Consider the following 27496-nt stretch of genomic DNA (forward strand, 5'->3'; position numbering starts at 1 on the left):
AAAAAAACAACAAAAAAAAACCCCAATAACAACAAAGAATGCAGTCACCTCAAACTAAACTCATTGGCACGTGTGTGCACACGCATACATGCTCGCACACGCACTGACTCGCAATAGGATGAGGCCTTGCTGGGAAGTAGGATTTTACAGGGAAAAAAAGGAGGAGAAAGATGAATAGGAAACAGAAAGAGTAAAATTCATTATATGCGTGTGTGAAGTTGTCAAGGACAAAGCCAGGTTTTGAAAGTTTTGAGCAAAGCAATGTTTAATGAAAAGACAAAGAATAATACTGTGTGTGTTCTTCTGTGACTGGGTTACCTCACCCAGGATGATATTTTCAAATTCCATCCGTTTGCCTAAGAATTTCCTGAATTCATTGTTTTAATAACTGAGTAGTACTCCAGTGCGTAAATGTACCACATTTTCTGTATCCATTCCTGTTAGTATGACTGCTCATGCCACAAAAGTCTCCTCATACTTGAGCGAATGATGTAAAAAAAAAAATCATATTGAAACAATGACATAATTTGTTTTGTGAGAACTATTTAACATTTGAATATTATCACCACAGTAAAGACAGTAAGATCATCAGGTGATAAAAGTTCCTTTTTTAAAAAAAAGCAGGGGGTAGAGGTGGGGAGAAATTGGTCAAGGCGGAAGGGTACTGTTTCAGCAAAGGAACTGCCTATGGTGTGATTTTCTTGCTGATGGGTGTGTTCAAGGGTCTTGGGCCTTTACTTTCTTCCTTTTCGGGTAGCTGATTCCATCATTATTTCCCATATTTTTTTTAGGCTCACTTCCAAGATCTTTCAAGTTTCTATTGAGGAAAAGAGGCACCTTACAACCACGCCACAGGATGACCTGACAAAAATTTTAATTTGTTAACATCCCAGATCTCCCTCAGTGTAGGAGTCATGAGTGCCTATGTAAGACTTGTATGTTTCCAGCATTAATTCAAGGGGAAAAATCGTTCTTTTCAATCAACTTTTCAGGCTGAGGCTGAATATCAGAAACCTTTGACCAGAAAAAGTCAGGCTGACTCAACAGAACCTTGGATCGCTTTAAGTAATAATAATAATAATAATAATAATAATAATAATAATGCCCAACTCTTCAGGTTGAAGGACACATAGGACAGTGCCCTTGTCCTTCCAGGCCACTGGCCAGTCCACCCACCATTGGAGAGTGGGTTGTATTGAACAATTCAGTCCACTCCAGGGATGCCCAGCACTCTGGCTGCCACATCTGTGCACAGCAGTATCCCTAATTCTATGTAGCAGAATAGAAAAACCATGGCTGTCCTGTTTACTTTGCTTTTGCCTTCCAAGGATGGCCAAGCCAGGTGAATCAGCATAGTTCAGGAGCTTGTAGTGGTATCACAAATATTCATGATGAAAAAACCGTTAACTTATTCTTCGGGTTCTTATGAATGAAAACTAACACCAGGAACTATTTTGGCTTTCAGAAGAACAAACAACATACCCATACTTAAGCCCATCCCAGTGGCAACCTCTTCATAGGCATCAGCACCCACGTACAACAGCTTCTTTTTCAGAGAAATCCTTACCAAAGCAACTTTTCGAGTTCATGGGGCAGAAAATAACGTGATTCACCTGCATACTGGAAAAGGTTTGATGAATTGCTTTAATTCCTCTTCAAACTCGGCACCCAAGATACGATGGGCATCATCAATAACTTTGTAAGAGCCTTATCCATAAACCCCTGACTATGGTCCAGGCATGTGGTCCAGGAGCCCACCTGGGATGGATATGATAGTGTTGATTCCATTGATGCCCTTCTGCACAGTGACAGCATTAATGGGTCTGTTTTTCTAGATGAGAATGATGGGAGAAAATGTTTCAGCTCAGGATAGCTCCAGAAACATTAGGTCATGGGATTAAAGTGTCTTCGATGTTCTGAACTTCTAAGAGTTGACTATAAAAACAAAGGTTGTTAACATAACAAGCCAAAAAGAGAAAAGCTGCTTTGGAGTATCGTTCACCCCAGAAACCTGCACGGCGTTTTTCCTATGCTCTTAAGAACAAAAGTATTTGCAGCATAAATTAAAGTGGGGGCTGGCATTTGTCCAATTAATTGGATCAATGAGCGATACAAACGAGATGACTCAACACTTACACTGATCTTTTCTTAATTTGAATTGTCTTAATTTATGTGTCTCTAGGGATCAGGCAGCTGACACTAGAACACAAAGTCCCCACCTAACTCTCCTGTCTTGGTGATGACTTATTTCTAAGTGAAGATATTATGTCAAATTAGTACACCAAAATGTCTTTAATACATCTGTCATGTGAAATTAAGCACCTATTCCCCTGGGGCTTTTCCTTGTAGGAGAAAGGAAGAAGTGGAAGATCTTCCTGGAGAGAATGAAGACCAGCAGAGGCATGGTTGGGGTAGGAGGGTAAGGGAGGTGAGATGTGGGTGTATATAGGTGGACCGGGTAGTGAGTGGGGGTCTTTCCTTCTCATGTGGCTTGTCAACATCGGATGTGTGTGAAGAGGGACATACCTAGAGGGATCGTCATTCCCCCACACTCTATATTTAACCCAGCCATGTCTCCCCCATTCTTACAGAATTAATAACGAACATTTTGCCAGATACGCACCACCAACTGCCTTGTGACTCTCCTTTCGTTTTTGAAGACGTTGCTTCCTTTCCTTCCCTGGATTGTTTGTGTGACCATACTCATACTTTGGATATCATGAAGCTATTTGCTGCCATGCTGTGTGAGAATACAGCAGTGTTGTTGTTTTGTTTGTTTGTTTGCTTGCTTTCTATTGACAAGCTTGTTGTAATCATTAATTCATATCCCAAGACATCTCCCAAATCAGACTATGGAGAATGTGAATCACTTTCAACTAAGGAGAGGATAGTGAGAAATCTTGTCAAATCTCAGAGAAAGTCAAGGGAGAGTCAGGGGAGAGTCAAGAAAGTAATGAGTCGTGATGGAAAGAGCCCCATGGACCAATGAACATTAATCTGGGTGCCATACTTGGGTCATTACCTGAATAAGATAAGTTCTGCCACAAAGGGGTCTATCTAACCTAGTTGAAATATGTACCCGAAGGCCTTTACCATGAATTAAACTTTTACCTCCTTTAGTATGTAAGTGATTATGCTAAGTGTTAGCCAAGAAAAATCGAGCACACAGAGAGACCTCATACTTTATAAAACACTTGACACTAGAGAAACAAATAATCTTACAATTGACTAAGAGAGGACCACATGGGGAAAGGCCAGGATCTTAGTACTAGTGGAAAAACTATCAGAGAATTAAAAAACTCTACGGTATCTAAGGGAAGTTCATTTGGAACTAAGACAAAGCATGTCACCAAGAACTCTTCAGCTCCAAATATCCTTTCTTGGCCCTGCGTGAGAGACTGGAATGAGTCAAGTGGAAACTTTCCAGGGTTTCCTAGGTCAACCAGAGATCTGCCCACTAAGAGAAGCTTTATAAACACAACTTAAGATAACCAAGACGATCAACAACATCACTCTGGTATCAGTCTGCTCAGCTGCAAATTCAGCTTCCATCGCTCATTAGGTCTGTTGTGCTTAAAGATGTTATTTATTTAACATTTGAACTGTACCTCAGTTTTCTCTCCTAGACAGTAAAACAAAAAAGTCATCTTCATGGAATTCTCATATGAATCAAAAGTCTAGGTATATTAAGCACTCAGCACATTGTCTTGCTGTACTATAGAATATTTATTACCTAAGCAAATGGATAATACAAGAGCTCTAAACATCACTGTATCACTGTATCAATAACTCCTGTGACTAAATGGCACAATACAAGGAGGCAAAACAGTGGTGACTTGTGGCTGAAAATAAATAAATATGTTAATTAATATGTTAATTGAGTTCCCCTTGTGGCTCAGAAGAATTGGCAACAAATGTGTGTATTTGTGTATGTATACAAGCATGTTTTTATATATGGAAATGGCAATGAAAAATTGAAGCAAGATAAAATACCCAAGGCATGGACTGATGGTCAGCTTCATAGCTCTACTGTAAAGCAGACAGCTTAACAGAACAGAGAACTCTTTGCCAACAACAAAATAAATAAATGCAAGTTAATAACCCCAATCCAGCACTGCTGTAAAGTTTGCATTTTCACTCAGATGTTTCAGGTTGCAGTTATAGGTTGACTTTTAAAAGTCTAGAAATCAACACAGATTAACAATACCAGGAATCCATCAGGTAATGCAACAGCCAAAAAAAAAAAAAAAAAAAAAAAACTGTGACTAACATATCCCCATCTTATCTTTTCTTCCCAAAGTAATTAAGTTGCTATTTTAGGATAGTTGAATGCATGCCATCTTCCCTTCCCATAACCTGCTTTTCCTTAAACACTTATAGAAGTTTTGTTCATCAAGAGTCTATTCTAACTGCCTTATTCCCAGGACTCTTTTCACCAGCTTCAGACAATAATGCCCTCATCATTCTAAAGACGTCATGTCCTGGAAGTCATACTCAAAGCCTTGACCAGATTAATACATTTTCAAGTTTCCATCCAGTCACTTCCATGGACCAAGACAAGTCTAGAGGATGTAGACCACACAGCCTCTGCAAGACAGTCCCCAAGGTCTGTTTTAATGCGTTGGACTTGATCCACTGGGTAAAGGCATGAACAGAAAGTTATACTCTTAAAGTCATCAGCATGAAGTTTTCTGTTGAGTTAAAGGCAATGTTGGGGGTGATCACATAGTCAGGAGGCTGACAAGACCCAAGATCTCAAAGCTGCTGTGCAGCGCCTTCTTACATTTTGATGATGTTGATTGAGTCAGTGTCTGGACAGTACATGGGGGAGTGTGAGAGAGTGCCATACAGTGAGTCAGGCAGCAAACCTCACTTGGTACTGCAGGGTAGCTCCACGATAGAGCTAGAGCAGCCAGAAGCTTCTTTTCTTAGGATATCTGAGGAACCTTTCTTCAATTTCTTACCCCTGGACACGACTTGAAGTTTAGAGCTTCTCTCGTCTACTCTAACAAGGTCTCCTCACTCATTTAAACTGTGGACCTGGCAGACATACTCTCTTGAAGAGAATATGTTTTACAAGTTACATTTCTAGAATTGGGGACAATATACCAAAGATTCCTCAAAGCATTTGAATCTTCAGGTAAGCTGTATCCTAACAAAAGACAAGAGTCAATGTGTGTGTGTGTGTGTGTGTGTGTGTGTGTGCTGGTGTGGTGGCACACACCCTTAATCTTAGCACTCCAGCAGGTAGAGGCAGGTAGATCTTTGAGTTGGAGGCAAGCCTGATCTCCAAAGTTCCAGAGAAGCCAGGGATGCACAGAGAAACTCTGCATTGAAACAATAACAATAAATGGAAAACAAAATAAATTTTCATGAAAAATTAAAATATATAGTCCATAATAGTTTAGGGCTGTGAATCATGAAAGTTAATTAGGCTATATATAATTGTAAAGGGTAGGATGTCATGCTTTTAGAATTCAGATGGATATAGCATAAGTCAGAATATTGGTTGGATTATGACACTAGATCTCTAACCTGGCTCCACAAAAGAATTTACTACATACAGAGCTTCTGCAAAACTTACATCACAGATACATTAAATCGGAATTTTCGGAAAAGAAACTCCTAACATTAACATTGTTATAAATATAAGTGACCTGATATGAAGGCAGAGTGGGGGTGGGGGATCAGTAGCATGGATGATGGCCTTCATTGGTGGTCTTGACCAGAGGTTACGAAGCATGCCTGATAAGGCCATAGAAAGCAAATTCCTGGTACAGAGAGACTTAGACTTAATGGGTCTTCACTAATGGGCACATAAATGAATTGGTGGTAGAGGCGATACAGGGATGGAAATCTCTATCTTTGAGAGTCTCTTAAGACAAAGCATTTAAAAAAGAAAAAGGAATTATTTATTTATGTATGTGAGTACACTGGAGCTGTCCTCAGACACACCAGAAGAGGGCATCAGATCTCATTACAGATGGTTATGAGCTACCATGTGGTTTGCTGGGAATTGAATTCAGGAATTGAACTCTTAACCACTGAGCCATCTCTCCAGCCCAAGGCAAAGCATTTCATTTGATGATCCAGAGTCCTAGACATAGTTTTGCTACACATCATTTCAGTTTACTAAGCAGAAGCCTTAACTGGGTCAGACTACTAGGTTCCGGGGTGAGTTCATCTTTACTGAAAATATGACTTTGACCTTGCTTGATGCAAAACAACTCAAGGTTTGATTTCTAAATGGATTTCCCTGGTTAAATTTACAAAACAGTGAGACTGCTTTGATAAAGATATGCCTTTGATAAGATTTTTGGAATTCATTGCTGGATATACTCTGTGAGTGCTTGCACCACGTCAACCAGAAAGAAAAAAGCAAAGATATTATATTTTGGGGGAAGGTGTGTTTATATGTTTTAGACAGGGTCCTATTGTATAGTTCAGGGCTATTCTCAAACTCAAAAGCCTCCTATCTCAGCCTCCTGGTTGTTAGGATTATAACATGTACCATTGTCAAGCTTAAATGATTAGACTTTCAAACTGAACTGAATTGCAAGTAAGATTCTTAAACTATCCCATGAGCTATCACTCCACTCGCCCACTCTCCATAGGCCAGTGCTTCTCAGGCTTTTCCATTCGCATCCATTAAATCACCTTTCTCCTTACAGGAGGTCCAACACACACAACCCATTCTGGAGTGGAGCTTGACTTCCTAATTTGCAACTGTGTCTGTTTCCACTGACCAGCAGTATTTTATCCTTTGTGGTTTTGGAGGCCTCTCCTTCCATCCTTCCTCTATAATAGAAAAAGTAGAAATATTCACTCTCTGCAATTTTCCTCTCCAGTCCTTCTGAGACCAACCCCACTTCCTGTTCAGACAGGGACTCCTCTACTGGAAGATAATGCAACTTGCCACCTGCCCCTGACTTCTGCCAAGCTGGTAGAGTTTAAACTCTGCCTTGTTGTGTTCTAAGGTTACCTCAGAATGGAACTTCTGAGAGCTCCTTAGTAATTCTAAAGTCAACACTACCAGATATGCCTGTCCCAAGGCAGAGGAGATACTAAGAGTTTTTAAAATTGCACTTCAATAAATACCTTAACTCATCCTTGGACTTATCTATCAGTCAAGACAGACCTTTGGATCAATAGTTGCTAGCTACTAGGCACGGTGGCCCATACCTACTGTTCTAGCATTTGGGAGATTAAAGATAAAGTACTGCATCCCAGAGCAGCCTGAGCTACGAAAGAAAAAGAAAAAAAAAATTTTTTTCCCTCTTAACTCAGTGGATTGTATATTTTACCTATCCCAGTTAAATATTCAGCTTTTCTAGTGTGATCAAGTCTGCACCCATCAACTACGACCACATAAAACTATACTGCCATGAATGTTGACCAAACATTGAGCAAGATTATCATTGAGAAAGAAATGAAAGCAACTGAAATGTTCCTGAGAAAATGACGGTCAGAACCAGAGAAAAAGATGCTGGACACTGAACCCTCATCAGTCTCCTGGAAGCTGAGTTTGTACTCCAGAGAGCAATATATGAAAGGGGGAGGAAGTTGAGGGAGATTGGCCCTGCATCTAAACTCATCTAACTCATTCTAAAGCACTGAAATAGAAGGGAGGACTAAAATGGAGAGCAAATTCAGGGAGGAACACAGAAGGACCTAAAAGTGGTACCTTCATTTGTCTTAGTTTAGTTTGCATGGTTTTTTAGTTTAGTATAGTTTATAGGTTTTTTTTTATAATCAAAATTCATACTGTACAATTCAAAATCCATAACTCTGTACAATTTCTATATATAGGGGAACTCCTATGAGTCACTGCTAGAGCTACTGTCTGGCACATACTGAGCCCGAAGGTTTGACCCACAGCATCGTCAGAAACAGCAACAATAATCATTAGATAAACGTTTTAAAATACAGACTTCCAGGAAGATAGGACAATCATGAAATAAAAAGACAGTATGCTACTTGGTTAGGTTCTAGGAAATTGGAGCTGAATAGTTCAGAAGTTCTTTTTGGTAAGTCAATGTCAGCAGACCGAATTTCAGCTGATTCCACTTCTGACTTACAGAAGGCTTTAACCTGAGTAATGAATTATAATCAAAACACCACTAAGTGACTGTAGCTATCCTCAGGATCTCACACTTACTCTAGACGAGCAACAGGAGGCATGCAGTATATTCCTCTGCAGTCATTTAGAGTTGTCTCCTACATCACCCTTAGCTGAGCCTAACTCTCTCAGATCCTATGCACATCTGACTGAGGATCAATACCAATGCTGGTCCAATTGGCCAAGCAAGGCTTGCAATCAGACTATGTGACTGTGCATCAAATCACTCAAGGAAACCAGTCTGTGACAACACATGTGTTATCACCCAGGCAGTCTGCAAACTAGATTCCAAACTATACAAGCAATTTGGTCTGCCTTCTGAAGAAAGCTAGTAGTGAGGCTATTCAGAAGAATATATTTTGGATCATGCAGATTATTTGACAGAGAGAGAGAGAGAGAGAGAGAGAGAGAGAGAGAGAGAGAGAGGAGACAGGGGAGGGTTAAAAGATACCCCTGTCTTGTATCTGTAATGTCTGACATAAATTTAGAAACCCAGATTTTTTTCCAAAGATATTTCCTATAATGTAATGATTTCAAGACTTGTTTGAGCTGACACTTAATCAAGGATAATGACTGAGCTGCTCCTGCCTACTCTTTGTGATGAGCCCACATTATAGAAACAGGGATCTGCATGACACAAGAACCGAGCCTTTAGAACTAGAACGTTCATATTCTTGATCTCTCACCCAGGAGCCCCGTGCCTTCCTTAAGTCTGAGACTCATCTAAGAACAAGCATAATACATAATACATACTAAGAAGCCATATTATCTGAGCGATTCCCAATTAATAGGATGATTCATTTAGACATTATCATTTAATACTTATTTGTTTTATCAGTTTTGATCTGACTCTGGGCAAATAAGTCACTAACTCTGTCCAGACTTCAGCTGCCTTGGCTATGCATATGTGACACCCTCTACACATCTTTCCAGTTCTAAGAAGCCCATGAAGGAAATCACATCTGTCACCAATATTTAAAAAAAAAAAAGAATGAGCACAAGTTATGAATTCTGCTGAGCAGCAGTCCTACTTCTGCATTTCACAACTTTCTTCAAGAACATGGAGCAGTGAATTCCTCTCATGTGTGCTAATCTCCAAAGCACGCTGTCCCACATGGGTGCTACGCTGTCCCAGATGGGTGCTGGATAAAAACCCCAGCTCGTGGAAGACAAAGAATGGTGGGTTTTTGAAATAACAAAAAGAGCTCAAATGATTTGTATAAGACTTTTATTTTCACCTCTGCATAAGATATTGAAGTTATTTTTAGTGAATTTCTCAAACACTCCACGTTGGTCAGGATGATATAGCTAGAGAAAAGGGACAAATCTAGGGAGGGAAGGAGCCTGGCTTGGAGTCTTAGCCTCCTGTGTGACCCAGGAACCCTCTTTTTTGCTTTAGGGAGGTGCAGCATGTGAATATTGCAGAAGTCTTAGATCACAGTAAGGACTTCCTTCCAAATGTCTCTCCACCACAGCTCATACATTGTAATCTTGGTTGACAGGGGTGACCGAACTAAATGACCACAGAACACACATAAAATAACAATTTGCTGAGTTGAATTGGACCCAGCTTGGTTCAGGTGCCAGCTGACCTCCAGAGCAAACTGTAGCTATTCGTTCTTTAAGACGAAACTAAATAAGGACCTGCAGGCCCTTTCATCCTCTACCTAGAACAGGGCTGACCGTGTTGAAAAGAGCACTGCCCAACGTGTTTGGGCGGGGACTCCAGGGTAAAGTAGTCCCATTTTTCAAAAATGTGGTTAAAATAGCTAGGAATCCGATGGCATGGTATCCCTCCACACTTGAAGATTCACAGTGTAAAACAGCTGGTTAACGGCGGCTAAATCTGTACTGCATTCACACACACACACATATTTTCTGTATCAAATCATCTTTCCTAGGGGAATTTGACCATAGAGCCTTTGAACACAAATTGAGGAATGCTGTCGTTTAAAGAAGCAGGAGAAGGTAGCAGCAAGCGTGATCAGGTCTGTGGTTGAAGTTAGAGCTCAGAGAAAGATGTGATGGCAGTATTAGGAAAGAGTGGGAAGCCAGTCTGTGGTACAGAAAGAGGTTTTGCTTTGGAGTAGCCACAGTGGAGTGGACGGGCATAGGAGACTGATAAGAGAGGGGAGCATACATGGGAAGACACAGGGAGAGTTCAGATAGATCTAGATCAAGGGTTTACCGCTTCTACAACTGACCAGATGGTGTCCTAGCCATGGGGCTAAAGAACAGAAGACCTGGATGGTTTTAGACCCCCTGTCCCTAGTTAGACGTGTAGAAGGTATGGTGCGAAGGGCCAATTACAGCATAACAAACAGCATCAGAAACATCCATTCGCCTTCATTTTTTTTCCATTTCAGTACTAGTTACTTAGCACTTATAACCAAAGTGTAATCATGGCTCCCTGGGGAAACTAAGCACTGTGTGTCTCTGAATGAAGGGGGAGGGGAAAACAACACAATGTCAGTCAGGCATGTAAAAAAAAAAAAAATAGCTTCAGCATTGCCAAATCATTCCTGCAAACAGACAAACCTGTATCTAAATGTAGATCGTAATAGTGTTTTAACACAAGTTCTTAGGAAGACAACTGAAGCATTCTTTGTTGGTGGTGATGTTTAAAAGCTTAATGAACAAAAAACAACAACAACAACAAAAACCCTGAAAGCCGAGGAAAGAACCAGAGAACCAACAAAAATATATTTAAAAATTCAATTTTGATGTCTCCTCTAGTTTGCAAAAGTAAAATAAGAGAAAAAAATAAAAAAATAAGAAGAGAAAGAGTCTAATACAGTACAACACATACGTAGTTCCAACCATGCAGGAGGCTAAGGCAGGGGGTTGGTTCACTTGAGTGGAGAAGTTCGAAATAAGCACACTGAAACACACCCATACACACCCCACACACATGCATGGAGCAGCAGCAGCAGTACTACCACCACCACCACCACCCCTCCTCCTCCAAAAATACATTAATTAAACAAACAAACAAACAAATAAGAGTGGTATACACTTGGCACCAACTGGTGAACTTAGAATATTTTCCTTGTATTTGAAAAACAAACAAACAAACAAACAAACAAAAATAAACAAAACAAAACAAAAAAAACAATGCAGACCAGGCAGGAAAAAAAAGAAAAAAGAAAAAAGAAAAAAGAATGACATTGTGCACTTGATGGCTTAGAGTGGCTTGTTGCTTCCCAAACTCCAGTATTCATGGGAATCACCCAGGGAAATGTCAGGCATAGATGAGAGTTCAGCAGGTCCAGGCAAGGCTCCAGTTCTGTATCCGAAAGAAGTCCTGAGTTATGCTGGTGCTGTGTGGGGTACCTAGACATCAGACCTGTGATCCTGCAATCACAGGTCTGAAGAGCGCTGAACTCAAATGAGAGTTGTTCGTTGAATAAGCTGAATCAAGAGACAATTTATCTAAGCCTCAATTCCCTTACCTCTGCTTCTTTAGGAATGGTTGGTGTAAGTATTCTCTGAGAAGATTATGGTCAAGCACAGTAAAAATACAATTTACAAACAAACAATATTCTGCATGGTTATTAAAAGTGTAATTTAAAAATGCTTTCTGACATAACAAAAATTTATTTTAATAAGTAATACAGGAAGTACCTTTTTGTTTTGGTTTTTGGAGACAAAGTTTGTCTGTGTAGCCTTGGCTGTCCTGGAATGTGCTCTGTAGACCAGGCTAGCCTTAAAAATGCCTTTAAACACTAATTGCTGCTCTTATTGGTATCATTGAAGTCTTCATTCCAAGACATACAACTCGAGAGCACTAAGTTGAAGGTTTAAGAAAATTTGCCCTGTGGAATCACAAAAATCAAAGCAAATTAATGATTAGGCCTGAGGCATATCAAAAGCACAGCACAAATACTGGATTTAACCAGTTAAGTCCCCTCAACAGCTGCCTGCTCAAATTCTGAACACAGAGCATGTAAACTCACATAATCATCAACTTCATGAGGTAGCACCGTCAGGACTGTCAGCAGAAGACGTTTAAACTGTGACCGACTGTGTGCCACTTCTACAATAAAGGAGTGGGTGGGCAGGTGGGGGAGCACTATCATAGACGCAGGGGGAGGAGGGAGGGAATAGGGGATTTGTGGAGGGGAAACTGGGAAGGGGAATAACATTTGAAATGTAAATAAATAAATAACCAATAAAAATAAAAAGGGTAGCCGGGCAGTGGTGGCGCGTGCCTTTTGTTCCAGCACTTGGGAAGCAGAAGCAGGTGGATTTCTGAGTTGGAGGCCATCCTGGCCTACAGAGAAACCCTGTCTCAAAAAACCCAAAATAAATGAATAAATAAATAGATAGATAAATAAATAAATAAAAATAAAAAGGGTCTTTTCTTGCCCTTCTCTTCCTATGAAATGGTTTGCATCCTGAAATTAGAGATGCATAAGTGCAATTAAATAGTGCCTAGAGATAAGAGGGTGTGTTGAAATGCAGTGAGTTAGAGAGCAGCCATCACTTGGGCATACTATGTATTGCACAGGTCCACCCGGAATGCAGGAGGGGAAGTGTCCTTTAACAATAATGTAGTTATTGACGTCAGCGGGTCTGAAGTGAAACAATTCAGGGCTTTCATTTCATCCTTTTGCAGACAACTGTGCATTGAGAGCTAGCATTATGTCAGGCATCACTCTAGAAGTTGAACAAGGGCCAAAGTTTAAGAGTCAGTTACTAGACTTCTACATGACCCACATCAACATGCAAGCAAGCGTGAGCGTGACGGCAAAGTGGTGTGACTGTGACCTCCGAGAGGGGACTGGGATGGCTGGGTAAAGGATATCGTGTCAGGGAACTGCGTTGGACTCCAACCTTGAGAGGGAGCTTATTGAATCTGAACTCATTTGGCCAAGTGAGGAGGTCATTTCTGGCAGCAGCCACAGTAACAAGTGTGGGTTTGGTTTTGCATCTTAAAAAAAAAAAGTGACAAATAGAAGGCAATATGCATTTACTGTGGTGGGACCAGGTGACGTCACAGGAAGATTTAAGCAATCATATGAGGATGGTGGGCAGCGTTCAGGAGAAATAGACATGTGAATGCATGTATATATTTATATTCACTAAAATATAATTATTGATAATCTGAGAAAATTAGCAATATTTCCATTCTTAATATGATACCAGATGTTGATATCAGCACAGAGGTATCTGCAGCAGGGTGCATATAAATCAGAGAGATACTGGAGAGGTCTAGAGTCACACTGTGTATTTGTCTACTCTTCCACCCAAGAATTAATATTTAGCAATAAAGGAGAAGATCTTTCACTGGGAACTTTCCGATTATGGAAATATCTACTAAAACTGACTACACTCAAGATTTGGACTGTGTAGTTTTGGGCTGTAGGAATGGGTCTGATCCCGTCTGATGCTCTTCCATGTGGATACAGTGATGTAGTCACTGTAATGCCTGGTTTGGGATGAACAATCCATGTCTTGCTCCTGGGTGCTTATTTGTAGGTCCACGTTGCTGTGCAAAGCATTGCCAGCTCAAGTCATCCTTTCTCTAAATTGACTTCCCAGAGTTCCGCAGGACCCTCAAATGCTGATGACGACTTTGCTGCGTCTTCTCTCTAACAGCTGTGTTTCCTTTGGGAAAGAGTGGTTTTCTGTCTGCTGTGGCAAGCAGAAGTCACTTCTTCTCGTACTGAGAACTGAAACCTGAGCCACCATGTGCTATTTCCTGGGCACTTCCTATTAAATATTAAAGTTCCTTTCTGTTCCCCACAAAAGCTAGATTTAGAAGCACAGGTTCATAGACTGAGTATCAAGACAGAAGCTCACCAACTGGGTTTCAGTGTACCAGCTAGTTTTTCCTTGTTTTGTGAATGTGAAAATGCTGGTACCAGCCACACAGGAAGGCTGGGAAGCACAAGTGCATTATTACATACAAACGTCCTTATAGAGATGATTGGCGCCTACCATTAACTTAATGTCCAGCGGCTATTACCATTAGTCTGTAAACCTTAGTGTTTCTAAAGTCACAGAAATGCCATAAGCATTTCACTCCCCCAAATAATTGTTTTCCCACTCAAAATAGATTCAAGTATTGCATCTGTATTGTTATAACCATGTGCTGGGGATGTCTATGTCCTCTTACAAGAATGGCAGTATGAAGTATAAGAGACAAGTACACTAATATTTAATTATAACTAATTTTTTGCAGAGAAAAGAAACTCCCTGAGAACCAAGGAACCATAGAATTCTTTCAGTGTCTTAGGCAATTGACAGACTTGAAAATTCACTACCTACTAGTGAAAACAGAACAAAAAAATAGCATAAAATCAGGCACTTTTTACTGTTATAGAAAAAATGTTTCCTTTCTGCATTTATTTAATAATAGTTCACTGAACATGTTCAACTTGCCAAGCACAGAACTGGATGATATCTGGCATGCATGGATAGATAGCTCATATATGTGCACATGTGTGTGTATGTATACATGGAAGGGATACTCACTTGAATTCTAGTACTCAAAAGACAGAAGGATTCTGAGTTGGAGGCCAGCCTGGACTACACAGCTAGACCCTGCTTTTGTTGTTATTATCTTGCAAAACTTCTAAACTTATGAAATGTGTCTATTATCATTGAGGAATTTCTGAGTGTGTAAACAAGAGAGAATGAACATTTTACAAAGCATTATGGTTTTCTCATAAAATAAAAAAACATAACATTGCCTATGAAAAAATAAAGGATAAAACAAACCAAGAAGGCTGAGGGTCAGGAAGAAACGGGAGCAAGTAAGTTTAAATTGTAGAGTGAGGGGCATGGTGCCCATCCTAGGGAACATTTACAAACAGTAAGTGCTACTAAAATGGGCTTCTTCAGAATCTCCTTCCCCATCAAACCTGGTCTCACTGCACAGCTAATTAAGAGGCTAAAGCACAATGGTCACAATGATCACAAGTCCAAAGACTTCCCCACAGAATTTGTTCAAGGCAAACCAGGACAACTTATAAACACTACAGGGCTAGTAATTTCATGAGAAAGTGGGAAGCATATGTGTCTAGCTTGTGTAAGGACCAAGAATCAGCCCCCAGTATAGAGGAAACACAGACACACACACACACACTCACACACATGCACACACGCACACAAAACTTTCCTAAGAACCTTCAACAAATGTGGTTAGGTTTAGTTAGATGAAGTTCTGTCTTAATTCAGTAAACCAGTGGTCACCTTAGAAACAGAATAAGACTAGAGTACTTGGTTAGAATTCTTTTTGGTCTTTGATGCTATAATTATTACAGGAATTTCTTGCACTATGCAAATTCCATAGGCATGAACTGAAAATAGACAGAGGACCCCAAGCTACAACTTTACCATTCTCTTATTATCTTGCTAGTGAGGTTATGAGCAGCATGGCCTTGATGAAGATACTCCAAAAAACTGTATTACATGCAATCTTAATTAGTTTTGTGCTTACGTTGAGTAAACACTATAAATGTGCAGCAAGAAATGTATCTCAGGACTAGAGCATGTGTGAGACTGTGGGTTATATAGTCCCCGACACTGAAAAAAAATCATAAACGCTCTCAGTATGAATTTCAGATATTTAAGTCTTTCCTAACTTTTCTAGATTTCAGCAACATTTACTCACAATTGAAACCACTCCATAATACATTTTGATCTAATTTGGGGGCTGATTTTAAGACGAAGTCTCACTTCGTAGCCCAGGCTGACCTTTCCTCTCCCCCTTCTGCCTTAGAGCACTGAGATTTCAATTCACTATCGTGACTGCCAAAGACATTCCATATATTTTAAAAACATGTGATACGGTCTCAGTGAGGTTATCATTAAAGAAGAATGTTGGCACAGGAAATAAAAAACACAACCATAAGACTGGAATCAACAGGTATTTATCTAAAAGTATTACAATTGCCTCTGTAGAGAACAATGTAGCATGAGATACATCCCCACCCCCAACACACACACACACACACACACACACACACACACACACACACACATGACTGAGCCTTGCTTTTAAGGTGGGGAATCCATAAACAAAGTTTCCCAGTTGCCGAGTTCATGAAGAGCTTAGCTTTTATTTCTGGTTACAACGTGCACATATTGGAAATTTGTTAAAGGAATAAGTTACGCATCTTTCATACTGCAATCTTACAGAAAAAAAAATATGTCCATTGGTTGGGTACAAATATCTGCATCTGACTCTTTCAGCTGCTTGTTGGGTATTTTGGAGGGCACTCATGATAGGCCCCCTTTTGTGAACATTCCATAGCCTCAGTAATGGTGTCAGATCTTGGACCTCCCCTTGAGCTGGATCCCACTTTGGACCTGTCACTGAACCTCCTTTTCCTAGGGTCTTCTCCATTTTTGTCCCTGCAGTTCTTTCAGACAGGAACAATTATGGGTCAGAGTTGTGACTGTGGAATGGCAACCCCATCCCTCACTTGATGCCCTGTCTTTCTTCTTGAGGTGGGCTCTATAAGTTCCCTTTCCCTACTGTTAGACATTTCATCTAAGGTCCCTCCCTTTGAGTCCTGAGAGTCTCTCACCTCTCAGGTCCCTGATAATATTCTAAAAGGTCTCCTCACCTTCAGCCTCCCGAGGTTGCATGTTTTCATTCTTTCTGCTGGTCCTCAGAGCTTCAGTCCTGTTCCCCCACCCAATACCTGATCATGTTCCCCTCTTCCCCTCCCTGTCCCCTTTTCCACCCAGGACTCTCCCTCTCTCCCCTCTCCTATGATTGCTTTCTTCTCCCTCCCAAGGTGAGACTGAGGCATCCTCACTCGGGGCCTTTGGTTTGTTAACCTTTTTGAGTTCTGTGGACTGTAACCTGGGTATTCTGTACTTTTTTTTGGTTAATATCTACTTATTAGTGAGTATATTCCATACATGTTCTTTTGTGTCTGAGTTACATCACTCTGGATGATATTTTCTAGTTTCATCTATTTCCTTGCAAAACTGAGGATGTTCTTGTTCTTACTAGGTGAGAAATATTCCATTGTGTAAAAGAACAACATTTTCTGTATCTATTGTTCTGTTGCTGGGACATCTGGGGTTTTTTCCAGCTTCTGGCTATCACAAACAAGGCCGCTATGAACATAGTGGGACATGTGCAGATATTTACACCCAACCAATGGACAGAAGATGGTGACCCCTGTGGTTGAATTAGAGAAAAGCTGGAAGAAGCTGAGGAGGAGGGCGACCCTGGAAGACCAGCAGTCTCAATTAACCTGGACCCCCAAAATTCCTCAGACACTGGACCACCAACCAGGCAGCTTACACCAGCTGATATGAGGCCCCCAACACACATACAGTAGAGGACTGCCAAAGTCTGGGTTCAGTCAGAGAAAATGAACCTAATCTTCAAGAGACTGGAGGGCCCAGGGAGTGGGGAGGTCTGGTGGGGTGGGGGTGGGGAGGGACATCCTTGTGGAGACAGGGGGTGGGGAGGAGATATGAGATGTGGAACAGTGCAAGGGTTTCCAGGGAGGAGGATAAAATCTGGAGTGTTAGCAAAAAAAGATTAAATAAAATTTTTATAAAGGAAGATAAATGGGAAAAAAAGAAAAATATTTCCTCCTTATACTCCTTTAATAATTTATTGGACATTCAAAGCTTGCCAGGTGTTGTACTGGACAAGATCTGGCATGCATAGATAGGCTCTTATATATGTGTACACTTACACGAAACACACACACACACACACACACACACACACACATACTAGCACACTGGAATCCTAGTACTCAGAAGAATGAGACAGGAGTATTTTGAAGTGAAGGCCATCCTGGGCTACATGTCAAGCACTTGTATCAACGGTCAATAGAACAAACTAAACTAAGGCAAACAACAAATCGCATGCTGTTGCTGCTGCAATGAGGACTGAATGATGGCCTGAGACACGTCTGGCCAGGGGGCTGCCTTGGGTTGGGTGTGATGGGCCCATGCTCAGCCAGATTCTGTTCAGATTTACTTCACTGCATGAGAAACAGTGCTCGTAAGAGTCCATAGCCTAAGAGAGTCACTTGACCTGCTGATATAAATGTAGGAATCACTATTATGTAAGTGGATATTTAAACTATGGGTTTAACTTCGCTTACAAGAATGAAGCTGGAAATGATTCATGACAAGCTGTCAGTGGTTGTTCTAAACACGGGGTCTCGAAAGGGTGACAGTCATTAGCTGGAACCACATTTTTTTCAAAAGTAAACTTTTTAAACATCAAGCAGAATGCATATTTGTGTTTATAAAAGCTAGTCTGAAGCCGTAGGCTAACCCTACATAATTAATCTGATTAATGGAGACAGGATTTCAAATAATTTAGAATGCAAGACAGATTGCCTGGCTGATCTTTGCCATTTTATATGGCCTAAGTGAAATTTAGTACTAACTAGAAGCTATTCTCTTAAGAGCTGTGTTGTCCCAAGGAATGAGTCACAGTTGGTATGTGGTCTGAAATGAATGTAAAGATGCCAACTGACTCAGAATTACTTTTTCCAGACTGACTGCCATTCCCTCTCTACCTACCAGAGTGAAAAATGAAAATTACTCTGAGGGGAATCTCCCAGACATTCAGTATGGATCATCCACTGATTATAATATAAGTTGTTTATGTTTGGTTGGCCAAACTTAAGTCTGTTTTCCTATACTGTACAGTTTGGCTTCTAGGTTTTAACTCTGTGATGCTCTTCTCTCCTGTGGACCACCTGCCCCTCTGGAAACTCCTTCCAACATCAGAACCACCAAATGTGTCTGTACAGCCATTCCCAATGAAACATCTTATCTTTCTTGGTAGAAATTCTAAACTATATTTGCTTTGTTTTGTTTTGTTTGTTTGTATTTATTTGTTTAGAGTGTTTTGTGTTGTTGTATTGCTTTCTTTTGTTTTGTTTGATAGTGATGACAATTGAGCCCAAGGCCTTACCCCATGCTCAGTAAACACTATATCATTGATCTATGTCCCAGCCTCCCATAGGTTTTCAGATTTGTTCAAATTATACCCTCCATGGCTCTGTCTGCAAAGGAGTCTTCCATGCTGCCCTGCTTGAAAGCACTGACTTCTGGCAGCTCTACAAAATCATTAGCTGCTGAATGTGAGTGGCTGTCGGCTATGAGACAGTCCAGCATGGTTCAAAATGGTTTTTCATACCATATTTCTATATATTTGGAGAATAGAGTATTTGTCCCATTACTAGAGACTAAGGTTTATAAAGGGGTATTTATAAAGAACAGTTCATTACACATCAAACATTGTCAAAGTGTTGAAGAAATGTAGACTGTCTGAGTCAATGTGTGCCTAGCAGCTGCCTTCTCTGGTTAGAAAGATCTGCCAGGAGTGGGCGGTAGCTTTAAAAGAGGAGATTCTTCTTTTCACATATTTCTTTCTGATCCCAATAAGAGAATATATATATATATATAGCTTAGTAATGAGATGAACAAGAGAAAGGTTATCTTCCCAAAAGACCATGAGGCCAACTCTATTTTTGAAAAGGAAGTATCAATTTGGAAAACTGGAGGAAATAAACTGTGAAGAAGCCATTGAGAAAATTCAAAACAAGCTCCAACTACAAACAAGGATGCATTTATTACAGTCATAGAAGGTAGCTGGATTCAATTCAGGAGAGAATATATTTTGAAAACATTCTAGTTAATTATACAAAGGGAAATTAAGAGTAGGGTAATTTTTTTTTAAAAAAAAAGACATTATTTTAATAGTTTGTCTGTAACAGAGTTGCTTTGAAAGATACAAAATACCATTGTAGAAAAAAAATAGCTTATAAGCTTTCTTTGAGTGGTAAAACCAAGACTTATGCCCCAAAACAGTGTAGAAAATGACTACTTTCTTAATAACTTTTAGGTAAGTTGTTCCTCACAAAAAGCTGACAGTCACTGAGTGTTTAGAATAGGGAAGAAGAAAAAAAAATGGGAAGGAAGTGGAAAGGGAAGAAGGGAGCTATGAAACAGGATGGGAAGCTGAGCCTTGATCTCAGGGTTCCAGGAGGGATCCATTGAGAGGATAATAGGATAGCCCAGCCATGGTTACTAAACAGAGGAATCCAGTCTTGACTTAGAGTTTTCTGCAATGCTTTAACTCTGCTCAGCTCCTCTACCCACAGAGGAATCAACTATCCAACTGTGTCAATGTTTTCAAAATAGTGAAGTGACTGGCTTTATCCAAGCTGAGAATGGCCAGCAACAGAAACATGAAACAGCAGAGGAAGTGTGGTCCCTGTGCTGCCCCCAATTCCATCCCTGAGTTTACCAGAGAAAAGGAAAAAAATGTGTCTTGAAGAATGGAGTCAAGTTTGTTTAAACATTAGAGAGACTCTACTCCAACAGTCATTTGAGTTACATAAGCCTTCATTAATAGTGAATTTTTTTTTACCAGAGCATCATAGAGCATAACTCCTGAGGAGCAGAGGCAGGAAGATCAGCAGCTTGAAACTACCTTGGGCAACATAGCCAGACCTTAACCCAGTGTCTTAGTCCGGGTTTCTATTCCTGCACAAACATCATGACCAAGAAGCAGTTGGGGAGGAAAGGGTTTATTCAGCTTACACTTTCCACATTGCTGTTCATCACCAAAGGATGTCAGGACTGGAACTCAAGCAGGTCAGGAAGCAGGAGCTGATGCAGAAGCCATGGAGGGATGTTCCTTCCTGGCTTGTTTCCCCCTGGCTTCCTCATCCTGCTCTCTTATAGAACCAAGACTACCAGCCCAGGGATGGCACCACCCACAAGGGGACCTCCCCCCTTGATCACTAATTGAGAAAATGCCCCACAGCTGGATCTCATGGAGGCATTTCCCCAACTGAAGCTCCTTTCTCTGTGATAACTCCANCCTGTGTCAAGTTGACACATAAAACCCGCCGGTACACCCAGGAAACCAATAAATCATTAATATCACTGGGAGAAATTAGTAAAGTATCAGTGTAGTTATCTTTATATCTGGTATTGATAACTACAGATATAAAGGTATATTTTTATGGCTTATACAAATGAGTGTCTATCATTATCCTTGCTGAAATCTTTATTGTTTATTAAAGAGTTGCAACCTCTCTAACATTAGAAAGAAAAAAAAAAAAAAGAATTAGGCCTCAGCTGGATTGTGAACTAAGTGCACTGGGTCCAGCAGTAGGCATCTAAGCAGTGTTATTGGCACACTCTTGAGCAAGAAAATAATTCTATCCTTTCTGTGTAAGTAGAGATAATTAGTGGCTCCCAACTCTATGTGTTTCAGGAATGTTCGTGAATTGTATTCAAAATGTGGATCTTCTATCCAATCAAAAGTTATCAATATTCTCTAAATACATTTATATAAAGTTTCAAGGGCTTCAACTCGCCTCTATACTAAGAATTCCAGTAGTATTGCATAGTCTTGAAAATAAAAGGCCATGTTTTTGGAAATGTGGCTCCCAGGCATTCCCGAATTTAAACCAAATTATGTTGTTCTGAAGAGTGAGCTCCCGGAATCCTACACCTAATGTGTTCCAGTGTCACAAGCTGGTTTTCTTTAAAAGGAAAAATTGCCGTTTTCATGTAAATACTCTGTGGTTATGAAAGCAGTTTAAGTTGAACTTGGCAACTACTTTTGGAGTGTGTCTTCATCCTCGGTAGGAACAGCATAATGGTGGATAGACTCTCCCCAGGTTCAAAGACACTTATATCCTCCCTGGGCAGCTCCATGGCTACTCAAGAGATCTGAAATGTATCACTTAGCCCTGCTCTGTGTCCAACCATATTCTCCAGTATGAAAGTTCAATGTTAACTTTGAAAGGTGTTTCCAGTGCTAACATGTTGTAGCCTGTAATACAGAATTCGATTGGGAAGTTGGCACAGTGATGCCCTGTAAACAAAGAAGAAAGAGGAAGGAGAATTCCAATATCCTGAGCAACAACACAGTCAGAGTTTATCTTTAGAAAAAAAAGAATGTTGGCATGTTATTAGAACTGTGAAATATTTCTTATTCTAATAACAAATTTCCATTACGCTGGCTGACTCGGTAATCCCTATTTTTTTTAAGTATATGTAGAGTAATATAAATTTAATTACTCAAATGAAGCAAGATCTATTCCCGAATACTCTAGATATTTTTTTTTAAATCACATCGCACAATGATTACTTGAATATAGGGTAGATGAGCAATTAATTACCAGGATAATTCTGTTTCTATCCAAATATACTTTTTTCTTGTACAGCAGAGGGAGTTCAGATTGTTAGTTCAAGGACCATGGAAAGCCACAGGAGTGTGGTGCTGGATTCGCTGGAAGCTGAAGTGTCAGAACTGGAAAACATGTCCACTTCAGTCTTTTGAAATATGAAGTGAAATCTGAAGTTATTATCATTTTTATTTTTTCTATGGAAATTTTCTTTCATAGAATATAATTCTGGTCGTGATTTTCCCCTCCCCAACTCTTTCCAGGTCTTCCCCAGCTCTCCACCCACCCCGTGTCACGCCCTTTCATTCTCTCCTTGGAAAACAGATAGACAAATAAACCAGAAACAATAATAATAGTAACAATAATGATGATACACAATCAACACACACACACACCGTAAAAACACAAAATTGGAAATCACACTATGAAAACCAAAGACCAGTAAGAAACAAAAATGCCCAAACAAAGCAATAAGAGACAAAAGTCTACAAAAATACCATTGAGTTCTCTTTGTGTTGGCCTTCAACTGCCAGACATTGGGCTTACTCTTAAGTGTGGTTAACAGACCCAGTGGGGTTCCACTAGAGAAAACTAATTTTTCCTTTGCAAGCAGATGTCAATTGGAAATAGCTTCTTGGCTACAGAGCGCTGCATACCCTTGTCTTAGTTAGGGTTTTACTGCTGTGAACAGACACCATGACCAAGACAGGTCTTATAAAGGACAACTTTCAGTTGGGCTGATTTACAGTTTCAGAGATTTAGTCCATCATCATCAAGGTGGGATCAGGGCCACATCCCACCTTGGCAGGCATGGTGCAGGAGAAGCTGAGAGTTCTACATCTTCATCTAAAGGCTGTTAACAGAATACTGGCTCCCAGGCAGCTAGGATGAGGGTCTTAAAGCCCACACCCACAGTGACACACCTACTCCAACAAGGCTACACCTTCTAATGGTGCCACTCCCTGGGACAAGCATATACAAACCATCACAACCCTTCTACCCCTCTCAGCACTGGGACCCCATATGACTTGAATCTGTGGAGGGCCTGTCTGTGCTACCACAGTCTCTGTGAGCTCTTTTGTACATTAATCCTGTTGCAAGTACTTTTGGTCATCGATCCCCTCTGGCTCTAACAATCTTTCCACACCCTCTTCTGCATAGCTCCCTGAACCATGAGGGTAGGGGCTTGATGAGGATATCCCAATTAGGACTGAGTGTTTCAAAATATCTCACTCTCTATACATTGTCTAACTGTAGAGCCCTGTGTTAAATCTCTTCTAATGCAAGTGAAAACTTCAATGAGGATGGCTGAGCAAGACCCTGATCTACATAAGTATAACAGAATGTTGTTAGGAGTCATTTTACTGCTCTGTTCTTTATGCATAGCAATAGTTCTGAGTTTTCTTCTAGGCCCCATAGCCTATCCAGTCTCAGGTTTCAGGTTCTCAGCCACCAGAGCAGTGTCAGGCATGGATCCTAACTTTATCCTTAAATATTGTAATATTATCCTTAAATATTGTAATTTTTAAACAAAACACTCTCTTGTATAGTCAGGCTTGTTTGAAGCCTTTTAATCTGATGTTTCAATGGGAATTCTTGGATAAATGTCTTCATGAGTAAGTTTGAATATATGCATATGATATAGGCATAACCTTCAATTCATGACCACATTAACAAGATGTATGATGTCTTCTAATAGGTCAGAGGTGATTATCCCAAAGGTCTTAGGAAATACACAAATTATAACCAAGACTGAACCATTATTTTTCGCAGTAGAATGCCCTTTGAAGCCCTGATTTTAACAATAAAGGAATGCTAGAACACACTTTATGAGTGTAGCTTCTGCTGTTACTAGAAGACACAGTCTCACAGCATACTCCCTGATGCTCTGGCTCATACAGGTTCCCTTCCCCCTTCTACGGTGTTTCCTGAGCCATGTGTGCAGGGGTGTTTTATAAATGTATCCATGATTTCAACTGCGAAAATACAAAAGAGATGATTTTTTTATATACAGAATAAAATAATTTTATGAGCTTTAAGACAGGGGGAGGGGAGGGGAGAGGGGGAAGGGGAGGGGGAATTCAGAATCCAACCAATCTTATCGACAGTTCTAGTGATACACCCATATTTAGTAACTGTGTTCATACTGCTCGAAAGTTTCTGGCTTATTTATTAAGATGAAAGATGAACTTGGTGATTCCAATTTTAAATGAACAATGAAAGTCTAACATAATTGTGGTTTTCACTTATAAAGTTTATAAAAATGTTGGACTAGAGAAGAGGTTTAAACTTCCCTATTATTTATATTCATGCACCTTTGAAAACACTTTGTAATGATTTGTTGTGTGGGTAGGGCATTCATTCTCTGTAGTTTATTTGTTCAAGGACTTGGGTTTGAACCTCAAAAACAAGCAAGCAAAAGAAAAAAAAAAAAAAGTTCGAGCTGGAGAGATGGATCAGCCATTAAAGGCTAGGCTCACAACCAAAAAAATAAAAAGTTCAATATTAAGATTCGAGGAGAGGTTTGTTTGAGTTTTGGTTCTATATTTATTATTTTCAAGTAGGATCTTACTGTGTAGCCCAGGCTAGCCTCACAGCGATGTTCCTCAGTTTTCTGAGTGCCAGGATTAAAGATACATGACACCACCCCAAGCTGAGGGAGTTTTAAGTTAAGCAACTAACACACTTTTTAAAAAAAAAAATTCGGGGTTGGAGCGCTACCTCAGCCGTTAAGGGCTTGCATTGCTCTTGCAGAGGACCCCAGGTTAATCCCAGCACCCACACTCAGTCACTAACAATGACCTATAATTCTAGTTCCCAGAGAGATATGGTACCACCAGAACTCATGGGCACACACCCACACACAGGCACACGGACATACAAACTTTAAAATGATAAAAATAAAGTCTTTAGTAAGCTAATGTCACAACATGGAGTGATTTAGTTAACTAAATCCACAAATGTAATTGTACATATTCAAATGTCCCATAACAGTATTTAATTAAATTACTTGGGGGAGGGGGGGCAAGAAGATGGCTCAGTGGTTAATGACTGCTGCTGCCAAGCCAAATGAACAGGGATCCACTCCCAAGACCCACATGACAGAAAGATAAGGCTGACTACTACAACCTCTTCCCTGACCTTCAAATTTACCCCCATACTTGAGGCATAGCAAGCATTTAGACACATACACATACACACACACATACACACACACACACACACACACACACACACACAGAGAGAGAGAGTCAGAGACAGACAGAGAGAGAGACACAGACAGAGACAGAGGAGAGACAGAGAGAGTGAGAAGAGGGAGAGAAAGAGGAATAAATAAATAAAGTAAATATAATTTGAAAAAAATAAAACAAAAATGACTTGGGTTTACAATTAGAGTGACAGCCAGGGGAGTGGTCTCTTACCCAGGACCCCATTAGGATCGCAAAGTCCCTCATAAAACTCAGGCTTACAAATATAATGGGATCAGTGGATGAGCTTTCTGTCAAAGTGAAAAAAATACAGGAGATGTCAGCTTCAAGCAGGGCCTGTTTGTTAGTGACCAAGTAAGCCCATGGACCTGAGCTATAACCCCGGTACTACAGTAGGGGGGCAGGGAAATGGGGCTTTTTAGCTGACATCGTGGTTCATGCCCGTAACAGCAGCACTTGGAAGCTGAAGGCAGGAAAATAGAGCATTCAAGGTTATCTTCTGCTACAAGACAGCCTGTCTCAAAACAAAACCACATCACACATCCAAAAAAGAAAGTTTTGTTTGGGCTCCTGTCTCTGAGGTCTCAACTCAAGGTCACTTGGCCTGCTAATCTGGATTCTTTGTAGCACAGTTACTCAGGGTAGGAGGGCTTGGTGGATGGAGGCTTACACATGTCAGAATAGCTAACATCGAAAACTCAAGTGAGCATGTGCCAGTGAGGACTGAAGCTATGGAGCAAGGGAAGCACTCCTCCACTGATGGTGGGAGTGCAAACTGGTATAACCACTTTGGAAAACAATTTGGCGGTTCCTTAGAAAATTGGGAATATTTCTATTTCAAGGCCCAGCTATACCATGCCTGGGCATACACCCAAAAGATGCCCCGCTACACTACTTGCTCAATTTTGTTCATAGCAGCTTTATGAGTAATAGCCAGACACTGGAAACAACCTACATGCCCCTCATCTGCAGAATGGATAAAGAAAATGTGGTACACCTACACAATGGAATACTATTCAGTTATTAGAAACAAAGACATCATGAATTTTGTAGGCAAGTGGATGGAACTTGAGAATATCATCCTGAGTGAGGTAACCCAGTTCTTTAAGGACACACATGGTACGTGCTCACTTAAAAGTGGACATTACCTTTACCATCTGACCCATCTCCCTTAGTTCTTATTTTATAAAATGTGTTTTTCAATATCTAATTACAGAAATTATATTGGAATGGGTTAATCAGGGCAGCTACATTTCTGTCACATTTCTGTGTTCAAAAAAAAATGTGGATATTAACCATAAATTACAGGATACCCACATCACACTCCACAGGCCCAAAGAAGCTGAACAATAAGGAAAACCCAAGCGAGGAAGCTTGGATCTCACTTAGAAGGGAAGATAAAATAGTCATAGGAGGCAGATGGAGAGAGGGAACTGGGTGGGAGAGGGCATAGGGAGGGGAATGAGAAGGAGGGTTCAGGATCAAGAAATGTATTCAGAATCAAGAGGCTGCCATGATGAGGGAGATGGCTCAGTAAAGTGTCTGACATGTAAGTCTAATCCCCAATACCTATGTAAAAGCCTGTGACCCTGGTGCTGCTGGGGATCACAGAGCCAGCAGGATCCCTGAAGCTCACTGGCCCCCCGGGCTAGCCCCCGGGGTTAGCCAATCAGTGAGGTCTGGGGGCTAGCCAATCAGTGAGGTCTGGGGGCTAGCCAATCAGTGAGGTCTCGGGGCTAGCCAATCAGTGAGGTCAGGGGGCTAGTCAATCAGTGAGGTCAGGGGGCTAGCCAATCAGCGAGGTCTCGGGGCTAGCCAATCAGTGAGGCCAGGGGGCTAGCCAATCAGCGAGGTCTCGGGGCAAGCCATCAGTGAGGTCTGGGTTCAGGCAGAAACTGTCTAAAAAGAAAAGGGTGGAAAGTGATAAAGGCAGACCTCTGACAATTACACACACACACACACACACACACACACACACACACACACTGGGGGTGAGGGGGGAGAGAGAGAGAGAGAGA

General features: G+C 40.7%; 1 protein-coding gene across 5 annotated transcripts in view; it reads left to right on the forward strand.

Annotated features, from left to right (window-relative positions):
* The window catches only part of Dab2 (DAB adaptor protein 2), a 129563-nt gene that overhangs the window by 26146 nt on the left and 75921 nt on the right, over positions 1 to 27496 (forward strand). The window contains exon 1 of one of the 5 annotated variants that reach the window (XM_029544063.1): positions 1143 to 2419. The exons of the other annotated variants lie outside the window; for them this stretch is intronic. The gene's annotated coding sequence lies outside the window, so the exon portion shown is untranslated. Of the gene's footprint in view, positions 1 to 1142; positions 2420 to 27496 lie in introns of those variants that run through there. 5 annotated transcript variants of the gene reach the window in all.

The sequence above is a fragment of the Mus pahari genome, chromosome 11 (genome assembly GCF_900095145.1).
Source record: "Mus pahari chromosome 11, PAHARI_EIJ_v1.1, whole genome shotgun sequence".
Taxonomy (NCBI): domain Eukaryota; kingdom Metazoa; phylum Chordata; class Mammalia; order Rodentia; family Muridae; genus Mus; species Mus pahari.